The sequence below is a fragment of the Carlito syrichta genome, unplaced genomic scaffold (genome assembly GCF_000164805.1).
Source record: "Carlito syrichta isolate Samal-C Ts95f unplaced genomic scaffold, Tarsius_syrichta-2.0.1 Scaffold315113, whole genome shotgun sequence".
In the NCBI taxonomy this organism is placed as follows: domain Eukaryota; kingdom Metazoa; phylum Chordata; class Mammalia; order Primates; family Tarsiidae; genus Carlito; species Carlito syrichta.
This window is the reverse complement of record NW_007259209.1, coordinates 190,435-213,209: the sequence shown is the minus strand read 5'-3', so window position 1 is coordinate 213,209 and position 22,775 is coordinate 190,435. Positions and strand designations below refer to the sequence as shown.

The 22,775-nt window shown below is 33.9% G+C and overlaps 1 pseudogene across 1 annotated transcript; it reads right to left on the bottom strand.

Annotated features, from left to right (window-relative positions):
- Positions 1 to 11,301: 11,301 nt before the first annotated feature.
- On the bottom strand, positions 11,302 to 13,710 carry LOC103274904 (annotated as a pseudogene). Its single transcript, XR_505281.2, has 3 exons — positions 13,574 to 13,710; position 13,309; positions 11,302 to 13,267 (listed from the first exon to the last, which is right to left on the bottom strand). The product of XR_505281.2 is annotated as a probable ATP-dependent RNA helicase DDX5 (transcript).
- Between the last annotated feature and the right edge of the window lie 9,065 nt (positions 13,711 to 22,775).

Genomic DNA, 22,775 nt, shown 5'->3' with positions numbered 1-22,775 from the left:
TACTATTGTTGGGCGGGTATAGTTATTAATGACTCCTCATAAGAACGCTATCATTATTGCATCATAGAGCAGCAGCAATTAGGTTATAATGAAGGCATACTGGTCAGAATTTCAATCTCTTTTGAAATCAAATACTAAGCTGAGCATCTAAAGTTTGGAAGTTTACAGTGCTGTGTTTGGTCTTGGAAACTATATAAAGTCCTGAAAAGTACAAAAATAAGTGTTCTGTGTTGTTTTTTTTTAATGTTTACTTAAATTTTAGACTACTATTGGTAGTATTATTTTAAAAGGCAAAAAATGTAATAATCGAAACATGTGACATTGAATATACAATTTAAATTTGCCCTTTATTTTCAGAAAAACTAGATGAATATCAGAGATTCCTATTGTCAGAAATTAAGAGCAAAGTGGAAATATTTGTCTTAAAACTTGCTCTTAGAATTGTAAAATATAGTTTTACATATTTGATTTATAGTATTGAAGAATATCTCTTCCATCTCTTTATGTTTACTCCAATAATCTAGCTGAGGAGATCATTAAACTAGGAAGAAAATTTCAAAATGTGTGATAATATAAAGATGACTAATGAGGGTTCACACATTTTCCCATTTTTCTTTCATTTATTATACTCTTTTTTTTGCTTACTGAGAGAGAATGTTTTATCTAATAAATGTTAAGATAGAGAATAGAAAGAGCAAAAAGCTCTCTCGCTTTGGTTTGGAATGTGAATCTGTGCAAATTGGGAAAAAAATGGATTTTTCAGAAGTGTTCATGTTGATAACTGATAAAAATTGAATGCTCTTTAAAAAAGTCTACAAGCCGGGCTCAGTGGCTCAGCTTGTAATCCTGCGCCTTTGGGAGGCTGAGGTGAGTGGATTACCTGAGCCCGCAGGTTCGAGACCCATCTGGGCAACTTGGCGACACATCATCTCTACAATAAATCAAAAATCAGCCGGGAGTGGTAGCACATGCCTGTAATTCCGGCTACTCGGAAGGCTGAGGCGGAAGGATCGCCAGAGCCCAGCAGGTCGAGGCTGCGGTGGCCGGGAGCGGCCACTGCACTCCAGTCTGGGTGACAGAGTGAGACTCCAACTCAAAAAAAAAAAACAAAAAAACCCCCCAAAAACTGACTCATATGAACTCATAGATGTGTTAGGATTATATATAAAGTTTCAGAACATTGGATTTAAAATTATCTGAGGGCTGGTGTGGTACTTCATTTTTCATTAGTTTTTATTTTGAACACAAGACAGGGTACATTTTTAATGGGCTTTATTGAATAGAGCGGAAGTCATATCTCATCCTGATCCTTGTCTGGTACTGAGGAATGGCAATGTAAGAAAAATTTAGAAGAACACTTTTTTTTCTGGGCACTGTTACAGCTGCACAAAGTCAACATATGGGTATGGATAAGCACTTTAATTAGCACTCTAATAAGAAACATGGATAAATTCAAGGATACAAATTGAAATGAGACATGTCCCTTGAGTTCAGGAATTCCATAGACTGTAAAGGAATATGAATATATAAACATTACTAAACATATTTATGAAAGTTATAAACATTTCTTAAGAGAGTCTATCTGCCTGATAGTTTACTGACCACTGTTCTACCATGTAAATAGCCACCATTTAAATAAAACAATTTGGCCTTGGAGAAAATTAACAAGCATAATTTGTAGACATATGCTTGACAGACTGTAATCCAGTTGGGACAGTGAGGAAATGCAAAACCTATATCATTGTTTCTGTCTCAAAATATGTGGAAAAAGCCTACAGGTAGGAGAGTTGCCTGCTTTAGTATTCTAGGAATTTATGACAATGCTTCTCTATTCCCTACACATTAATTTTGATGTGCTACTGTTACAGAGAAGGGTCATGGCTCTCTCAGTTGCCTGTCATTTTTAGAAGAAATAAACCATTATACCCTTTGGTGATGAGTTCAGAAAGGGCAATGCCTCTGGAGTGGGGATAGTTATCAATGACCCCTCTCAATATGAAAGCTATCATTATTGCATCACAGAGCAGCAGCAATTCAGGTTATAATGAAGGTATAGGACATACTGGTCAGAATTTCAATCTCTTGAATTCAAATGCTAAGCTTAGGATCTGCATGACTGCAAAGAAATGCTGACTTTTATAGCATATTTTACAGGTAAGAAATTGTATAATTAAGGAATAGGTTAAAACAATTTATATAGATATAATTTATTATGATGCCTATGTTATTTCACCTTTGCAGACTAATCAAAATTTTCTAATAAAATCTTCATTACTATCACATTTATGAAATACTGTCTAGAGAAATATATCTTACATTCCATATAAGTTGAACACACTTGTCTATATTAAAACATTTTCATACATATTGCTAAATAGATATCAATTTTATTAAAATATTACATTCAATAAAATTGAAATAAGTATTTTGAGTGAAAAATGGGGACATCTTGATGTTTATAATGCAAGAACTTTACTGTATATCGACTTTGTTCATTTCTAGAGCTTTATTAAGTTTCTTTATCAATAGTTTAGAAAACTAGGTTTCCATATACACAAAATCTTGAAGTGAAAAGGGTGTTCATGGAAGCCATTTACCCCCCACACCAAATCAATTAATAATATTGAACAAATATTTTGATTCTCTTTTATATACAACATATTCACTAACAATCTAAGGTATAAAAAACTAAGTAAGATGCTGTTTCTTTAAGAGATTGTATCATATGGAAGATAACACAATAAAAATAACCATAATACAAAGTATATGTTAAAATATATATAATGGAGATTATAAATGTTTTTATATCCAATTGCAGATTTAAAAAGGCTTCTTTGTAGTGTGGGCCTTAATTCATGTAGAAGAAAATTATAAGGAAAAGTTAGGCAAGATCAGGTGATTATTGAGTATGTTAGAGGGGTGACTAATTAAAAAAAAGATTATGAGCCTCAAAAAATATATTGGGGACACACTCGCCAGCTCGTCAGTAACAATAAAGATATCTGAACTTATTTTCATGACAAACCAAGACAAACAAACTTGTATAAACAGTGAGATAGCCTCATAACTTAAGCAATATTTCTAATGAGAAATACATTCTCTGAACTTCTCCCTCATTATTATTTCTTTGCTTTTTATACAAATTCATTTATTTAAATTCTATTACTTACCTTCCATATGTCAGATGCTGGCGGTTTCAGGATATTCAGTGGAGATCAAAGGAGAAAATTCCTCTTTGCTCATGGTCTCCAGAAAGGGTGGTCACTTGAAGTCATTAAAATGCCAAGTGCCCCCATTGGGATTGTCATTCCTTTAGGCCAGCAAACAAATATTAACTTTAGGATAAACAATGTTTAACATGGATCCTACACCTAATCTTCTTAGAGATGATTTTTTTTTAAATTTTCTTTTAAGTAACCAACAGGTGTAAAACCATTTACTAAACATCATTTATGTAAGGCCAGACCCCAGGCTACTGAATCCATCCTTCCCATCTTTCTTTACCTTGATTTGTACTCCATTATGCTGTATGTATCCTCAAATTTTCCCATATCCCACAGCTTTTTTTACTCTTCTGAAAGATTTCATTTAAACCTCTGCATCTCCAACATCTTTTTCTGAAAGTTCCTCTTTGTCTTCTTATGCTGAATACTCTTTAAAAGTAGTACTCCCTTAGTATGCCCTTCGGGTGAAAGCATTCTTAAAAATCAACAAAAATGGAGCTAGTGTAGATTTTCCCATTCATCACTGAATTTTCAAAACTTTTATCCTGTTTCTTCCTACAAAATATTCAGTGTCAATGAAGCATGTGATCTTAGACTACACCACTTTCTATCTTGTGTGTTACATCATATCCCAACAACTTGTTAACTCTAATTTAGACAATAAAGCCTTTGAAATCTGGCTCATAATACTCCTCTCTGCATCTATAACTTGCACACTGCATGATGACTTCAAACTGCACATGGATAGTTAGACTAGAAATGTGCCGCTCAGCTCCTTTGTTCTTCTTACCTCTTATCACTTCAGCCTTCATCCCATGGTATAAACATTAAGACCCTTATGCTTGGCAAGTGCAATACCTCACACATCTGAACTGTCCCACATTCTGAGTATACATTCTGTATTTCTATCTTATTTCCCTGCTTAGCAAGTCCATGAAGAAATCCAACCAGTGCTATTTCATTATCAACAACCCCCATATTCTTATTTCTCTCATTATGCAGCTTAGATTCTGGTTTGTCATATTATTTTTTTTAAATGTTTAACTTTTTTCACTTTCCATTGTCCTGACTTGAAAAATGACTACCTCATTCCCTGTAATAATATTCTTTTCCTTGCCTACAACAGAACAGATGAACTTGGTCAGAAGTATTGCAATTATTACCACAGAGATAGCACCATATGTTAAAACTATCTAAATGTTTACATATGTTAACTCACTTCATCCTTACAAAAAAACTAAGCACTTGTGGTATCTTCACTTTACAGATGAGGAAAGAAAAGCAAAAGAACATCTAACTTTTTGTAAATCATAGAGATGTTTTATTTCAAGATTGGCATCTGAACTTTTGTGGTCTGACTCTGGACTCTGACCTCTCAGCCTGTACCGTATTCTGCCTCTATACAAAATACTAGGTAAAAAATTATTCAGTCATTCAAAATGAAAATGGTGATTCAAAACTTACCAGAAATCCTACATTTTTCCTGCTTTTCAATGTACTAGATTTTAACTTCTTTTCTTTGCTACCCACAATAGCCCTCACATCTCTCATGACCAGATGATAAATCTCCCTCACAGATCCCCAAGAAAATATATGTTCTCAAGAACTCTGACATCCACTCTACCACAAATAGAGTGTACTTCCTCTGTGCACATAATTCCTGACTTTTTTCCTATGAAAAGGAATATACATTTATAAAAGATTAATTCTTCCATATCGACTCAGAATTTCATCTTGTCTTTCCTCTCAAAGAATTTATTCTGATCTGCATTCTCTAACATTTAACACTTTCAAAAATGAGAGCCTACCTTTTAATTTTAGTTGTTCTGGTGGGTGTAAAGTGATATCTCACTGTGATTTTAATCTGTATTTTCTTGATGACTAATGATGTTGAACATATTTTCATGTGCACATTGGCCATTAACATATCTTTCCGTCTGAAGTATCTTTCAGTAATTTTAATCCTTTTTTATTGGTGGTTTTTGTTATTGTTTATTGAGTATTAAAAATTTTTTATAAATTCTGAACACATTCCCTTTGATGGTTATTTATTCTGTAAATATTTTCTTCAGTTTGTGCCCTGATTTCTCATGTCCCAACAGTAACATGTGAAGAGCAGAAGGTTTAAAAAGACCAACATAGCTATTTTAAAATTTAACAATATATTGTATTTATGGATTTTTTTGTTTTTTGAGGTAGAGTCTCACATTGTCACCCAGGCTAGAGTGCAGTGGCACGGTCACGGCCTACTGAAGACGTGACCTCCTGGGCTCAGGCGATTCTTCCACCACAGTATCTGAAACTAGCTGGGATTACAAGTACACACCACCATGGCCAGTTAATTTTTAAAATTTTTGTAGAGACAATGTTTTACTATGTTGCTCAGGCTGGTCTCAAACTTCTGTGCTCAAGCAGTCCTCCTGCCTTGGCATCACGAAGTGCTGGGATGTAAGCTACCATACCTGGCTATGTCTTCTATTTTTATTAGCAAGTGTGTTTTTTATTTTGAGTCATATATTTTTTCTCAGGAAATATAGATTCTCAGTAACAGCATTGCCATCAGAGTCTAAAACCAAGTTTTTGTTTGCATATATATAAACTGTGTGATTAAAAAAAAGTAATTTGTCTTCACAGTTTTATCAACATTAAGTTGAGTATTAATAACTAAAATCTATTGAGCTAGACTTATAATAAAAATTTTATAAACATTATTTTATTTAAACCTAAAATTATATTCGATAATTAGATACAATTACAATTCACATTTTTTAAGGAATGAAATTGAAGTTTTATAGTGGATAAGTAACTTGACCAAATATAACAGTAGTTAGCTACAAAGTAGCAGAGATGAATTCAAGGAATTACAAGGAACATGACTTCTTATTGCTTCACAAGGATTTCTTGGAATTGTTATATGTATATGAGAATGTGTGAAAGTGCTTTGAATTTTGTAAAATTTTATATCTTTCTCACTTGTTTGATAACTATCATTTAGAGTTCATCATATTACACTTTACGTTTTTCAAGTTAAATGCAGTTCTGTACGTCAAGGTCAGCTTCTCTGGTTAGATGGGATTTTTTTTTTTTTTTCCAACTATAACATTCTCTAGAGAGAGGTGAGATGCTGACTTCTTCCTGTTTTCATTTAGTCCTGAGAGTTTAAGCCTCTGTAGCTTCTCTCCTGGCATTCTCAATGTGGCTGATAGTACCATCAGAGTAGGAAAGCCCCAGTTGGCAGGAGTTACTCTACCACAGTTCTAGGAAATGGGAACTTTGCTGGCTGTTGCTACTATTCTTCCCTCTCTGTTGTCTGCAATAGTAGTGTCAGTGATCTGTATGAATATCCAAGATATTCTCTGTGAAAGCAGTCCTGTGAGGAGGGCTCCTGAACCAGCTGTGAACTATCACACTTTTAATTATTTGGAGCAAGTTGTTTGTAACTTTGTTGAGGCACACTCTTCAATATCTGCCACAGTCACTGGACTGAATTATGAAACTGAGGGAACTTTTTAGTAAGTGAATCTTACGTTTCCTTTACATCCACAATTCTACAACACTTTATTCTTCCTAATAATGTAAGTCTTTTTATTTTTCACAAAAACCCTATGAGCTGCAAAGATTAATATATTCCAATTTTGGCATATGCAAAATCTCAGATTCAGTCATTTGATAGTAGGAATGCCGGAATTGCTATCCCACCACATGAAATTATAACCCCTATAAGGAGGTTGTCCAAATTGTTCCATACACTACCCATACTGAGAGATCATGTTAATTTAAGGATTGTTGAGCACTTTAGGACACAATTTTAGGTAATTTTTTTCTCTTGCTAAGGTTTGGGATTTACATACTAATACCTACATCATCCTTAAAGTTTTGGGGTTTTTCAAGCTTCATATTTAGGGATTATTTATCATGAATTATAGATAATTTTTTAATATTAAATATTTAATATGATCCTTCTATGCAGTACACATACCACAACAATAACATAAGTAAAATTTTACAGACAACACACACACTGTTTAATTTTTATGATAAATGACACATTTATTTTCTATTAAGAGAAGCAGAATCAAACATAAAAAATAGATTCATTTTATTTAAAAAGTATTTAGGTATTAAATGAATAGGTGAAGTAGAAAATACATTTTTGGATGTCTTTGCAGGGTCACAAGAGAAAAACTGATAATAGAAGACTATTGATAGAATTCCAGTAAGAATGCTTTAATTCCAAATCAGTCACGGTTCTGACTCAGGCAGAAAAATTTATTTTTTTAATCCACTTTGTGCAAGTTGTTAGTGAACATATTAGTTAATGACCTGAAGGCAAATCCCTGACAATGTGATTTTGTGCTAATTGTGTGGAAAAAATATTTCTAGCTTTTAAAAATGCTGCAGTCTGAGATGCTATAGGGAATTCATCTTCCCTGTTTGAGCTATTCTATTCAACCTTCCTCAAGGGCACTGAATCATATTGAATGAGTCATCTGGCATTCACTTCATATCTGAAATCAAGGAAAACTCTCAAGAGGCAATGCTAGGGATTAAACACTCTCATTCTGTTTACATTCATTGGCATTAAAATTTTTAAAAAGTTATAAATTGGATTAAGACTATGGATATTTTAATATCTCATTTCATAATGCTTTATACTGGAAGATCGTTTTAGATATAACAATCATGTTTTGTCTTTATTTTCAAAATAGTCCTTATTTTAAATTTATCTTCTTTAAATGTTTTTTCTTGACTATTAATTGAATGTAAAACTACTACACATATATTAAAATAAATGTATGTTTCATAAATATGGCTTATTAAAGAAAGACCAGTGCTTTAATAGCTTTAGGCTAAAATATATTACAATATGTGAAAGCACAAAACTGTAAAAATATACATGTACATTTTAAATGGTTGCAAGGATATCTACTATTGACTTTAATATGATTATAACTGCTTATTTTTAAAATACTGAATATTTCAATTTATAGCCGAAAATAGACAAGATCAATTGATTTATTAAATGTATGCATTATTTTTTGATTGGCCAAATATAAACACGAATGCTTCAACAATACTGAAAAAGTACAAGTTATAAGTTAATATTTCTTACATTTTTCAATTTCTCTCTTTAATTTTTTCTTCACTTTTATCATGAGATTAATTCTTATACTCCTTCACTCTCCCCACACACAAAATTCATGGAACCTTCACTAGTGTACCTAATGTGTGTCTTTTCAATACACCATAAATGTATCTTTCAAAAATTATATAGAGCTGTTTGAACTGTGAGTTTTCATTTTCATAAGCAGAATTGTCTTATAAATCACATTGTTCTTCTAAAATTCAGCGTTAGATTTTTGAGATATACTCATGCTTTTATAGTATATAAAGTCATTATGTTAGATTAATGCTATTTGTCATATATATAAACACACACATATATGCATGTATATATATATTTATGTATGCATTCACATATATATGTGAATTTATATAACTATCACATGTGTAAATTTATCCCTCTAGTAATGGACTTGGAGATTCCCTACACTTCTTTGCTACCAAGGTTTACAACACGGTGATGAATGTCTTTAACAAAAACTCCTTGTAGACTTATGCAATGGGTTTTTTGGACTGTTTACTTTGCTGTGCAAATAACTGCCAGACATAAGATACTTACATATGTGTTTTTACCAGATATTAACAAATATCTCCAGGATGTCTGCATAAGTTTTCATTCTTGCTGACAAAATTAAAGTTTTTAGTTTCCTTATATTCTTACATTTCATAGCATACTCCTTTAAAATTTTTGTCAATCTACTTGCAAGAGGGCATGCTAGTTTTGCATTAATATAGAATTTTAAACATATTATAGAGGCTTATGCTGCACATATTAGCTATGGTAAATATTTTCTCATAAACAATCTAAAAAGCTAGTAAAGAGCCCAGATTCTGGACCAATATAGTTTGGATGAAAAAGTTTGTCTCCACTAAATACTTAGATGAAATTAAACAAATTTAGGTACCTTATTTAACTCTCTGGGCCTCAGTCTATTTAGCTATAAAATAGAGATAATAATATCTACTTCATAGACTCTATGAGTATTAGACTAATATAGATATAGATATATAGCTTAATATCCAGTACACAGAAATTGTTGTATAAGTATCAGTTATTTTTAATGTCCTCAGCTCATTTTTGTAATATTTCCTCAGGCATTTTGTAAATATTGCTGAATTGAATGAATTTCTTTTGCAATATAAACAAGAATTTTTTGCTTGTGTTTAACATTGATCTCATCCTCAGCCTTTCACATAGCAGTTAACTGCCTATATAATGAGGTTTGTTAATTTAAAATATTTTACATTTATGTTATTAAAGTATAAAATACTTCATTTTATACCTGACTTATACTAAGTTTTTGTTTATAAAATTTCCCAACTGTGTGGTCACAAAATTATTCTGTCTTTTGAAAAATGTTATTAATTTTAGCTTTACTTTTGACATTTGAGTTATTTGATCTATATGAAGCAATTGTTTTATTCAACTTTGGAATTCAACTTTTAAAATACATATATTGAGCCAAATTGCCATGGTCATCACTTTAAAAAGTATAATTTTCCCATATTTCAACATGTTACCTCTGACCAAATATAAATTAGCTATATGTACATGGATTGTATTTCTGGAATATCTTTGATTTATTTCTCATTTTTTGCACAGGAACTAAATATATTATTTAGGGGGGAAATCACATTTATTAGTTGAGACAACCACAGGCTGGACACAACACACATGCTAAAAAGTGGACTGTCTTTAAAACTTCAAAGGCAAATAGGTGTTTTCCACCCCCCACACACAATCATTTCAGTGTTCACAAATGAAAAGGCCCACGTTAAGACATTAAACAGTAAAATATGTAATAAATGCTCCAACTTACCCAATAAGCTTCTTCTAAATTAAAAACCATGCCACTGAAAACCATTCAGGTTATGAAAAGATGAATCAGTTTTCAATGTGTTAGTCCTAGAAATAACCCACCCCATCCCTGCCCCCAGCCCCAGCAGATCCTAACTTTTACAGTTTAGATATAAGGCATTCACACTAATTAAAGTCTCAGCTTAGTCATCAAAATTTAAATGAAGACTCCTCAAGACTTCTCTTCTGGCAAAAACACATAAAGCGCTCCTTGGGAAGACATTCAGACCTCCTATTACTGAAGTAAACGATTAGAAAGATAGGTTGGTGAGCCCAAGTGAAACCTAAAGCTATCTCCAATCTTTCTAGCAACGAAGCCACGTTGAACTTAACACGAAGACTTGTATTCACTGTGCTTTTGGTTATGTCGCCTCCTGATTAGTCATTCATTTTAATGAGGTTTTTTCCTTGTGTTAGTTTGCATTTGAATGGACCTTACAGTTTGAAGACCTCTAGAATTCTCTGAATATTTTTTGGAAAGATATTCCTGACTTCCAGTGTGACTAGCTAAGAGCCCAGGAACCTGTGAGGACTAGAATCTATAAGCAACCTACACTAAGGACCGCACAAATTCAGTTAAAGAGACTCAAACTTAGTTCTCAGCTGTCTTGAAAAGTCTAAATGAGTAAGTCTTTCAGCTGTGTTCCACATTTCAGCAATTCGCAATGCTGTCAACAATACGAGTAAAAATCTCTTGAAAAAGTCAGTTATTTGGAGCTTTTCAAATTATAAATTTTGCAAAATAACAGACATCCATGTTCTCACACTACACAGGTGTGTTCATGTCTATTTTACCATCTACACATCTAACCAAACATTTCCTGACAAATAAGGAAAACAGGCCATGACTAAATGACTCCCCTGATGGTCGAGCTACTGACAAAAGCTCTTATGCAATTTAGCCTGTAATTAAAGACTCACCTAAGTCTTTAATTCTAATTCCTGCAACATGAACAGATCACTGTGAAAGGACCTTCTGACCCCCCCCATGAAAGGATGAAAAGGAGCAATCTTTTCATTTTCAAACTTAAAAAAAAGACAAGTCAACTTTTACATGACACTATATATGTAAAATAAAGTACAATTTCCACTTAATTCAGTCTTCAAATATTTTTTATTGGGAGGCCATGCACTGCCTTCATTTATTGTATTTCAAATCACTGTGCATTTACTTTTGTGAAAACACTTCCTGCATTTTCTAGTACAAAACAAACTTAAAAATTTTATCAGGAATGTAGAGAAATATCTAACTTAAATAGCGAAAAAGTGCACCATAATTACGGCTGCACTGCAGTCATTTCTGCATTTCCCACGTTTCTTAAATAACTATCTTGTCTGATAACACACAATATAAAGAGCAATATGAAAAACAGACATTTACATATACTTCTAGTCTTACTGAGAATATCCCGTTGGCATTGGATACCAATCATGGGCGCAGCTGCAGTAGCAGGATATGCATATGCCTGTTGGTTCATACCATTGTGCATATTCGGAACGTTACTTCCATATTGCTGAGTGCTATCATAACCGTTCTGGTAAGTCCCTGTTGGATTACCAGTCCTAAAACTGGTCTGTATACCAGCAGACACAAAATTACTTCCAAAGCTCCCATTGGTGTAATTTGCAGCAGCACCGTAAACACCATTCTGCGTTTTTGTCCTCAAATCTCACTTAAGCAAGCTAGAGTAACCTCTGTCATAACGTTCCCTGTCTCTAAAGGTATTAAATCCACCCCTTTTGCCTGCAGAGTATCTGTCCCGACAGTCATCTTCCATGCCACCTCTACCCCTGGAACCACCTGAACTTCTGTCTTCAACTAACTGAAGCAATTTGGGATTAACTGCTCGATTAACTTCAGGAAGCACAGAGATAAGATCACTCAAGAATGTGTATGCTGTGCCTGTTTTGATACTGCGAGCAGTTCTTCCAATTCCATGAATATAATCCTCTGAGGAGTTAGGGTAGTCATAATTGATAACAAATTTCACATCTTCCACATCTAGCCCTCTGGAGGTCACATCTGTAGCAATCAGAATAGGAGTTTTTCCATGTTTGAATTCATTTAGAACCCAGTCACGTTCCTGTTGACTCTTGTCACCATGGATACCCATGGCAGGTCACCCATCTCTCCTCATTTTTCTGGTAAACTCATCACATCTTCTTTTGGTTTCAACAAAAGCAATGGTTTTACTCTCCTCACTCATGATCTCTTCCATTAGACGAATACGTTTTTCATCGTTTTCTACATCATGATACACATCCACAATTTGGAGAATGTTGTGGTTTGCACTCAGTTCTAGTGCACCAGTGTTCATGTGAATATAGTCCTTCAGGAAATCTTCGGCAAGCTGCCTGCCTTCTTTGGCCAGGTCGCACTTCACATTAGGGTTTGCCTATCAGGTCTTATCTGATCAACAATCTTCCTTATTTGGGGTTCAAAGCCCATATCAAGCATTCTATCTGCTTCATCAAGGACAAGATAGAGTGTTCTTCTTAGGTTGGTTTTCCCACACTCTAAAAAGTCAATCAGTCTTCCTGGTGTTGCAATACAGATTTCCACACCTCTCTCCAAGTCCCGTATCTGTGATCCTTTGGGAGCACCGCCATAGATGCATGTGGACTTCAGGCGACAGGCTCTACAGTCTTCAACAACCACCTGCTGCACCTGCTGGGCCAGTTCCTGGGTTGGTGCCAGCACCAAGCAGATAGGCCCATCACCTCTCTCTAGGAATGGCTGATGGTTGATGTGGACAATGGCAGGCGGCAAATAAGAGAACTGTGCTACTCCAACCATAGCCAACCCACTTGGAGCAACTAGCCATCCCTGAGCTTGGATAGCAGTGGGTTCAGTGAAGTTCTGTCTTGCAATCGCGTCCATGACATTTGCAGAGAAGTTGGCTTCATAAAAATTCAGGAAGGGCTTTGGGCAGCTGTGGCCTCTGACTGTGATTTCCTTGCTGCTTCTGTACGTTTCCACCTCTTGGGCCGTGTGCCTCGCCAAGTCAGGATGCTCCTGATAGAAATTCTTCTCGTACTTGGGCAGCTCATCCAGATTCCACTTCTTCTTTTTTTTTTTTTTTTTTTGAGTTGGAGTCTCACTCTGTCACCCAGACTGGAGTGCAATGGCCGCTCCCGGCCACCACAGCCTCGACCTGCCGGGCTCCAGCGATTCTTCCACCCCAGCCTTCCAAGTAGCAGGAACTACAAGCGTGTGCTACCACACCCGGCTAATTTTTTTGGTTTATTGTAGAGATGAGGTCTCGCCTGCCCAGGCGGGTCTCGAACCCGCGGGCTCAGGGAATCCACTCACCTCAGCCTCCCAAAGGCGTGGGATTACAGGCTGAGCCACCGAGCCCAGCTCCACTTCTTCTTAACGAGCTTCTCCCCGGGGTTCCCAAACTTCTTTCCTCCCGACAGGGGCCCTGCCCGGTTTCCTCAGAACAGAGGGGTGCCAAACCCTGGATCCCGGCCGCGGTCCCGGTGGCTCCAGTAGCCTGACATGGCATCATGCTTGCGGTGGGTGGGGGCGGAGTGGAGAGAATGGGGGCAACGAATCGTGGGAAGAGAGAAGAACTAAATATTTTAAATGTCTCTCCCCCCTCGCCTTTATACACACACACACACACACACACACACACGCGACCCCCACACACAAACATAAATTTGCTCTCCATTTTATTTATTTATTTATTTATTCATTCATTCATTCGTTCATTTATTTATTTATTTATTTTGAGTTGGAGTCTCACTCTGTCGCCCAGACTGGAGTGCAGTGGCCGCTCCCGGCCACCACAGCCTCGACCTGCTGGGCTCCAACGAACCTTCTGCCTCAGCCTTCCGAGTAGCTGGAACTACAGGCGCACACTACCACACCCGGCTGATTTTTTGATTTATTGTAGAGATGAGGTCTCGCTGCCCAGGCGGGTCTCGAACCCGCGAGCTCAGGCAATTCACTCACCTCAGCCTCCCAAAGGCGCGGGATTACAGGCTGAGCCACCGAGCCCGGCTTGCTCTCCATTTTAGAATTATAATGGTCATGCTTAACTACTTAACTCTATTCTGTTATGAAAATTATAGAATAGCTTTAGCTAAATGTTTCTCCTAGATAGCTGTTGGAATTTTACTGAATATATATATATTTTTTCCAGAATGTACATATATATTCCAGAATATACTTAGTTTTGTACTTAATTGTACAAATATATATATATATATATACATATATATATATAGTAAACATGTGCGAGTATATATATACATACATTTTAGTCAAGCTGACATACTAAAAATTAAATTTTCCTATCCATGAAAATATGAATTTTTGCCATTTATTTAGGTCTTCTTTATGTTATTTGACATAACACAAAGGGTCAACATTTCAAATCAGATTCACAGTAAACAGATTTTCATGGCACCAAATTTTCTAATAATTTAAAGGATCTAGGTAGGTAATCTCAAGGCACAGATAAAATGTATGTCTGAAAATTCTTTAGTCTCTCAATTTCTTTCTTCATGTTCTAGAATATGCTGTTTTGCATTTCACATGTGAAATTTCAAATGATTCATGCAGAACAAAGTTTCAGAAAAGTAGTCATTTTGATTATGAACTATATACCTTTTGTAATCCCATAAATTTATGTTTTGTATTCTAAGGAGCCAAGTCCTATAATTCATAGATTACAGCTTTATTTACAATAAGCAAATTGAAATATAAGATACATGCTGCTAATAAATCACATAGTTTAGAACTCTCCATTATCTTTTCACTAAGACACAGCAACAGGAAGTGCAGCTGCTATGTTTACATGGAAGTAGTAAATTGTTCTTCTTTCTCTTTCTTTCTTTCTTTCTTTCTTTCTTTCTTTCTTTCTTTCTTTCTTTCTCTTTCTTTCTCTCATGCTCTCTTTCCCTTCCTCCCTCCCTCTCTTCCTTCCTTTTTCTTCCTTTCTTTTTTTCTCTCTCTTTCTTTCAAAATCAGATTGATAACCTAATTATATTCATCTACTAAGGATACTAAAATCAGTGTAACAATAACATTTAAAAGCAAACAAACAAAAAGTAATAAATTACTCTCCCTGTTGCTAACTCTTTCCTTTACACTTATTGATAAATTGTTACCATTTGAACAATAAGGCCAACTCATTCTTAGGGTAATTTTTGGACAATATTCTTGTGATTTTTTTAGCATGGTATTTTTAAATATTAATGCTTAGTTATTGCCACTATTAATTAATACTATTAATTTTCATAAGTTGATTTCATATGTTAATTATCACGCTATTTCTACATTAGGCCAATCTTTTCTCTTCTTCCAATTTTTATGACTCTTACTTAATTTTCTTGTCACATATTTCTGGCGAAGACTCCAGAAAAATAAGTGCATTGCTAATAATAGAAAATATTTTTTTGTATTATTTTTGACCATAATGAGAAAAAAATCTAGAATTTCTCATTTAATATGATGTTAACATAGTTTTTGTAAGCATTATTTATTAAATTATTTTTAAAAAACCTAACTTGTAGGCCTACTTTTCTGAGTTATAAATATAATGTTCAGTAGAAAATGTTTTAAAGCTTTTTTTTTTTGAGTCGGAGTCTCACTCTGTTGCCCAGGCTGGAGTGCAGTAGCATGCTCACAGCTACTGCAGCTTTGGCCTGCTGGATTCAGATGATCCTTCCTCCTCAGACTTCCAAGTAGTCAGATCTACAGGTGTGTGCTGCCATGCCCAGCTAATTATTATTATTATTTTTGAACTAGTGTAGAAACGAGGTCTCACCAAGTTGCCCAGGTTGGTCTTGTACCCGGGATCAGGGAATCCACTAGCCTAGACCTCCCAAAGTGCTGGGATTACAGGTTGAGCCACAAGCCTGGCCTAAAGCTTCTATTCAGGTTGAGAAAAAAGAAAGAAGACATGAATTACTAATATCAGACCTCATCTCTACAATAAATCAAAAACTAGCCGGGTATGGTAGTACGCGCCTGTAGTTCCAGCTACTTGGTAGGTTGAGGCGGAAGGATCGCCAGAGCCCAGCAGGTCGAGGCTGCGGTGGCCAGGAGCGGCCACTGCACTCCAGTCTGGGTGACAGAGTGAGACTCCAACTCAAAAAAAAGAAATGTAAGCAGGAACATCATTATAGAGTCCATGTATATTAAAAGGTAATAAAAGAATATAATGAACAACTCTTTGTCCTGAAATTTGATGACTTACAAGAAATGGACTAATACCTTGAAAGACACAATATGCCAACACAAGGAGAAATATAAAGTTTGAATAGGCTTATATTTATCAAGGAGATGGAAACAACAATTAATAACTTTTTCAACCACAACGCATTAGACTCACATGGGTTCACTGATAATATTTACTAAACACTTTAAGAAAAAAAATTATCTACAATCTCTAACAAAATACAGAAACAGAGGGAATACTTTTTAATCCATTCTATGAGGCCAGTATTATCTTAATGCCAAAACCAGAGACATTACAAAAACCATAATCAATTTATCTCCTGAAAAATGATACAAAAATCTTTAGAAAAATATTAGCACATTTAATCCAACAACATATAAAAATAATTACACACCACAACTAAGCAGGATTTATCCTAGGCATGTGAGACTGGCTCAAGATTAAAACGTCAATTAACTTAATCAATCACATAAAAAGGCTGCAACAGATGCAGAAAAAGCATTTGAAAAAATTCAAAGCCCATTCATTATAAAAATTCTCAGCAAATTTGGAATAGAGGGGAACATCCTTAACTTGATAATAAATATCTATAAAAACCCTACAGATAGCATCATACTTAATGGTGTGACACAAGATGCTTTCCTGTTAAGATTAGGAACAAGAAGAGAATGTACCCTCTTGCTACTACTTTCCAATACTCCACTGGAAATCCTAGCTAATGCAATAAGGCAATAAAAGGACATAAAATGTATATAGATTGGGGGAAATAAAAAATTATATTTATTCACAGATGGCATTGTTGTCTGCATAAAATACCGCCCCCACCCCAAATAAATTTACTAAAAATTTCCTGGAACTAATAAAAGATTACAGTAAGGTTTCAGGATGCAAGGCTAACATACATAAGTCAATTACTTTCCTATAAACCAGTAATAAGTGGAATTTGACATTAAAAATACAATACCATTTACATTAGCACCTTCAAAAATGAGACCCTTAGGTACAGATCTTTAAAATATGTATAATGATTATATGAGAAGTACAGTACTCTGATTAAAAAAATTGAAGAACTTAGTAAATGGAAAGCTAGTTCAAGCTCATGGATAGGAGGATATAATATATATGATGTCAGTTTTTCCCAAAATGATTTATTGAGTCAATGCAATTTTAGTCGAAATCTCAGTTAGTTATGATGTTGATATTGACAAACTTATTACATAATTTACATAGAGAGGCCAAAAATCCAGGATACTAACACAATATTGAAGGTGAAGGACAAAGTTGGAGGACTAGAACTATCTGACTTCAAAACTTATTATAAAGTCACAGTAATTAAGACTAGTGTAGTATTGGTGAAAAAATAGAAAACAGATCAATGGAAGAGAATAAAGAGTCTAGAAATAAACCCACAAAGAAATAAGTAGTTGATATTTGACAAAGGTGTAAAAGCTATACAATGGAGAAAAGATGGTCATTTCAAAAAGTAGTGCAGGGTCAACCAGACATCTTCATGCAAATAAATGAATCTATAAACAGACCTTAAATTCTTCACAAAAATTAACTCAAAATAGGCAATAACCTTAAATCTAAAATGCAAGATGATGAAACTCCTGTAATACAATATAGGAGAAAATCTAGATAGGCTTGTGTATGGTGATGGCCTTTTAAATATAACACCAAAGGCAAGATCCAAGGAAAAAAATGGAAAGATAGACTATTATTATTTTTTAAAAACTTCTGCTTTGCAAAACACAATATTAGAGAATGAGTAGACAAGTCACAAAATTAGAGAAAATGTTTGCAAAAGACATGTTTGGAAAAGGACTCATGCAAAATATACAGAGAACTCTCAGAACTCAACAATAAGAAAATGAACAATCTGCTATTGTTTTTAATGGACAAAAGGCCTGAACAGACACATCAGTGATGAAGATGAGCACAGATGGTGAATAATCATGTGAAAAAATGCTCAGCATTATGTCACATTAGAAAATTGCAAATTAAAAAACAAAAGATACATACACACAATGATTAGAAGGGCCAAAACCCAAAGCACTCACGATACCAAATGTGGGGCCAAAAAAAGAAAAAAAAATAAAGCTTCTCATTTTTTGCAAGGGAAAATGCAACACGCTACAATTTGGCAGTTTGTTACAAAACTGATGATGCTCTTACACACAACCTAGCAATCCCATTCCTTGGTATTTACCTAAATGAGTCGAAAACTTATATTTATACAAAATCCTGCAACATGGATATTTATGGAAGTTTTATTCATAGTTTGCAAAACTTGGAAGAAACTAAGATGTTTTTCAGTAGGTGAATAGATAAACTGTGATACATCCAGACAATGAAATATTATAATTCAGCACTAAGAAGGAATGAGTTATGAAGTCATGAAAATACATGGATGAAACAAATGTATACTACTGATTTTTAAAAGCTAATTTGAAAATGCTACATATTGTACAATTGCAACTATATGACATTGTATAAATGACAAAATCATAGAGAGAGACAGTAAAATACTCAGTGGTTGCCACAATTTGTGGAAGAGAGACAGATAATAGGCAGAGCAGAGAAGAATTTTAGGGCAGTTAAACTATTATATATGACACTATCATGAGGAATATATAATATATATTTGTCAAAGCCCATAGCATATACAACACCATGAGCGAACCCTAATGTAAACCACATGCTTTTGATTATAAAGGTGTGTCAATGTAGGTTAATCAATTAGAACAAATGTACAACTGGTGCACGGTGTTGATAGTATATATGGAAGTCTGTGCATATAATGGGGAATGTGCATATATAGGGAATAGGAAATCTCTGTATCTGCCACTCAATCTTCCTCTGAACCTAAAATTTCTCTAAAAAATAAAGTATGAATCACCTCAATCAGAAGAAACTTAAAGAAAATTATACAGCATAATTAATATAGTAAATAAAAATGCCATTGCACATTTCAAAAACTATGAAAAGAATAAATTTCAAAGGTTCTCATTACAAAAATAACTATTTGAGATGATGAATGTGTTGATTAGCTTGATTTACTTATTCCCCATTATTGCCATAAGCCATGACTATAATATTTCCATTTAAATTTTTAAAAATAACCAAAAGTCCTAAAAATTATGTTTTTGTAAAAGTAATAATAAAGTATTCAAATTTTTTAAACGAAATTGCAAGGTAAGTGTTAATGTGTCTGATCTATTGCATTCTGGCCTCTAGATAAATGTTTTGCTCTTCTTAAGAAATGTAAGAGAATCACTACTACCTTGTGCTTATAGCAATACATTTGGGTTAAACCCAACACTTTGGTTTCTCTTGCTCATCCATACCTCTTAACAGCCTTGTAATGCAAACTCTGGGATTTCCTAGAATGTGATGATCAGTCCATTAAAGATTCTGTTCTAATGTAGAAGCAATGGACAAAAGGGAGCTATGTAACTGCTGCTACTCCAGTTTTCATAAGCTTTTGGTAGCTTGTGAAATGAAATACAGGATACTAAAATTATTTAATGCTGTTCAGATAAGTAGCCTATATACTGTTTGACCATTTGCTCTTATTTGTATTATATAGTCCATTTACACATATATGTTGTTAAAATTGTTGATAATGAAAATATTTTGCATTTCTGAAATAAATTTAACTTTATCATAGCTGAGTGGTTTTAATTTCTCATTAGATCGCAGGTCTTATTGCATTAAGATATTGTGTATCTGTGTCAGTAAATGAGATTTGCCTATAATTGCCCCCACCCTTTTTTTTTGGTTTGCCTTTACCTTATTTTTGTAAAACACTTTGCAAACCTTTCCCCTTTTCCTACATTATGTAAAATAATGGTTATCTGTTCATAAAAAGTGTAGTAGAAAATTATCAACAAGATTCTAGTGAAGCAAATTCAGATGCACATTAAAAAGATAATTTGGTAAGCCCCTTGGGTCCCTTCCCGCTCTGGGAACATTTCTGTCCTCTCAATAAATCCTGCTTTTCTAAAAAAAATTAATAAAAAAGATAATTTACTATTATCAAGTGAGATTCATTCCTGGGATGCAGGGATAATTCAACATACACAAATCTATAAATGTGATATGCCAAATTAACAGAAAAATAGACAAAAATCAAATCTCAATGGATATAGAAAGAGTAATTGACTAAATCAACATCTTTTCATGAAAAGAACTCTCAACAAATTACCTCAACACAGTAAAGGGTGAATATGACAAACTCACAACTAATGTCATACTCAGTGGGAAAAAATTGAAAACTTTTCCTCTAACATACAAAACAAGAAAAAGATAACAACTCTTTTCACTTCTATTCTCAACATAGTACTAGTAGCCCTAGCTAGAGCAATTAAGCAAGATAAAGAAATGAAAGACATTTAAATTGGAAATGAAGAAGTTAAATTGTACAACTCTACAGATAACATGATCCCCTACAGATAAAACCTTAAAGACTTTAACAAAAAAGTTAGACTGAAAAATAAATTTTGAAAAGTTCAGAATATGAAATCAGCATGGAAAAATCAGCAACATTTCTATATACTAATAGTGAATGACCTAAAAAATAAATCTAAAAATTTCATTTTTAGTAGCTACAAAAAAATTAGAAATAAATTTAATGAAGAATGTGAAAGATTTGTACACTAGAACACACTGATAAAAAATTGAATAGGACACAAGTGAAATCATCTTCTGTTCATATATTGGAAGAATTAATATTGTTAAGAAGTTCATACTACCCCAAATAATCTACAGATTCAATGTTATCCCTATTAAAATTCCAATGACATTTTTTACAAAATTTTTTAAAAATGTAAATTGTGTATGAAACCACAAAAGGCCTCAAATAGCCAAGCAATCTTGAGTAAAAATAAGAAAGTTGGACGAATCATATAATCTAATATCAAATTGTACTACAAAGCTATTGTAACGAAAAGAAACATGGTACAAGGATTCAAAACAGAAGCATAGACAAATGAAACAGAATAGAGAGTCAAGAAATAAATCCATACATTTACAGCTAACTGATTTTTAGCAAAGTTGTCAATAAACAATGGGAAAAGAACAGTCTCTTCAATAAATGTTTCCTGGAAAACTGAATATCCATATGCAGGGGAATGAATTTAGACACTTCTATTATACTATATGCAAAAATCAGCTCAAGATGAATTAAAGACACAAAGGTAAGACGTGAATCTCTAAAACTACTAGAAAAAACAGGGAAAATTCTCTATAGCATCAACATGGGCAATAATTTTTTGAATAACACTTCAAAAGTACAGACAATAAAAGCAAAAATAGATAGACATATGGAATTACATCAAACTAAAAAACTTTTGTACAATCAAGAAAAAAAAATCAACAGAGTGAAAAGACAACCTACAAAATGGGAGAAAATATTTGCAAACCTTTCCTCTTTTCCTATATTTTAGAAAAAAGGGTTTAATATTCAAAATATATAAGGAGTTCAATCAACTCATTAGCAAGAAAACAAATAACATGATTTCAAAATGAGCAAAGGACCTGAATAGACATTTCTCAAATGAAGACAATAGGTGTATGAAAAAATGCCCAACATCACTAAAATGCCCAACATCACTAAACATCAGGAAAATGCAAATTCAAAGCACAATGAGATATCAATTCATACCTAGTAGAGTTGTTGTTATAAAAAAGACAAAGAATAATGAGTGTTGATAAGAGAGTGCACACCTGTACACATTCTTCTAGTTTTGCTTTTGTTTTCAGTAATTTTGAAGTGTTATCCAAAAACTCATTGCCCAGACCAATGTCATGATATTTTTCCCTATGTTGATGTAAATTAGCATAGTCATCATTTTAAAAAGAATAGAAATTCCTCAAAAAATTAAAAGCAGAACACCATATGATTCAGGAACTCCACCACTAGGTATATATCCAAAAGAAATGAAATCAGTATTTCAAAGAGATATCTGCACTTCTGTGTTTATTTCAGCATTGTTTTCAAAGTGAAGGTATGAAATAAACCTAATTGTTCACCAGTGATTGAATGGATTAAAAAATGTGATATGTGATGTAAATACACAATGGAATATATACAGCCAGTGAGAGAAAGGAAATTCTTCTATTTGAGACAAGATGGATGAACCTGGAGGATATTATGTTAAGTGAAATAAGTCAGGCACAGAAAGACAAATACTGCATGATCTTACTTCTGTAAGAAATCTAAAAAAATTGATCTCATAGAAGTAAAGAATAAATAGTGGTTACCAAGACTGGCAAAGGGATGGAGGGAGGGGGGTTATGGAAATGCTGAAAAAAGATTACAAAACTTCACTTAGACAGGCATTCATGAGATTGTTGTACAACATGGTGACTATA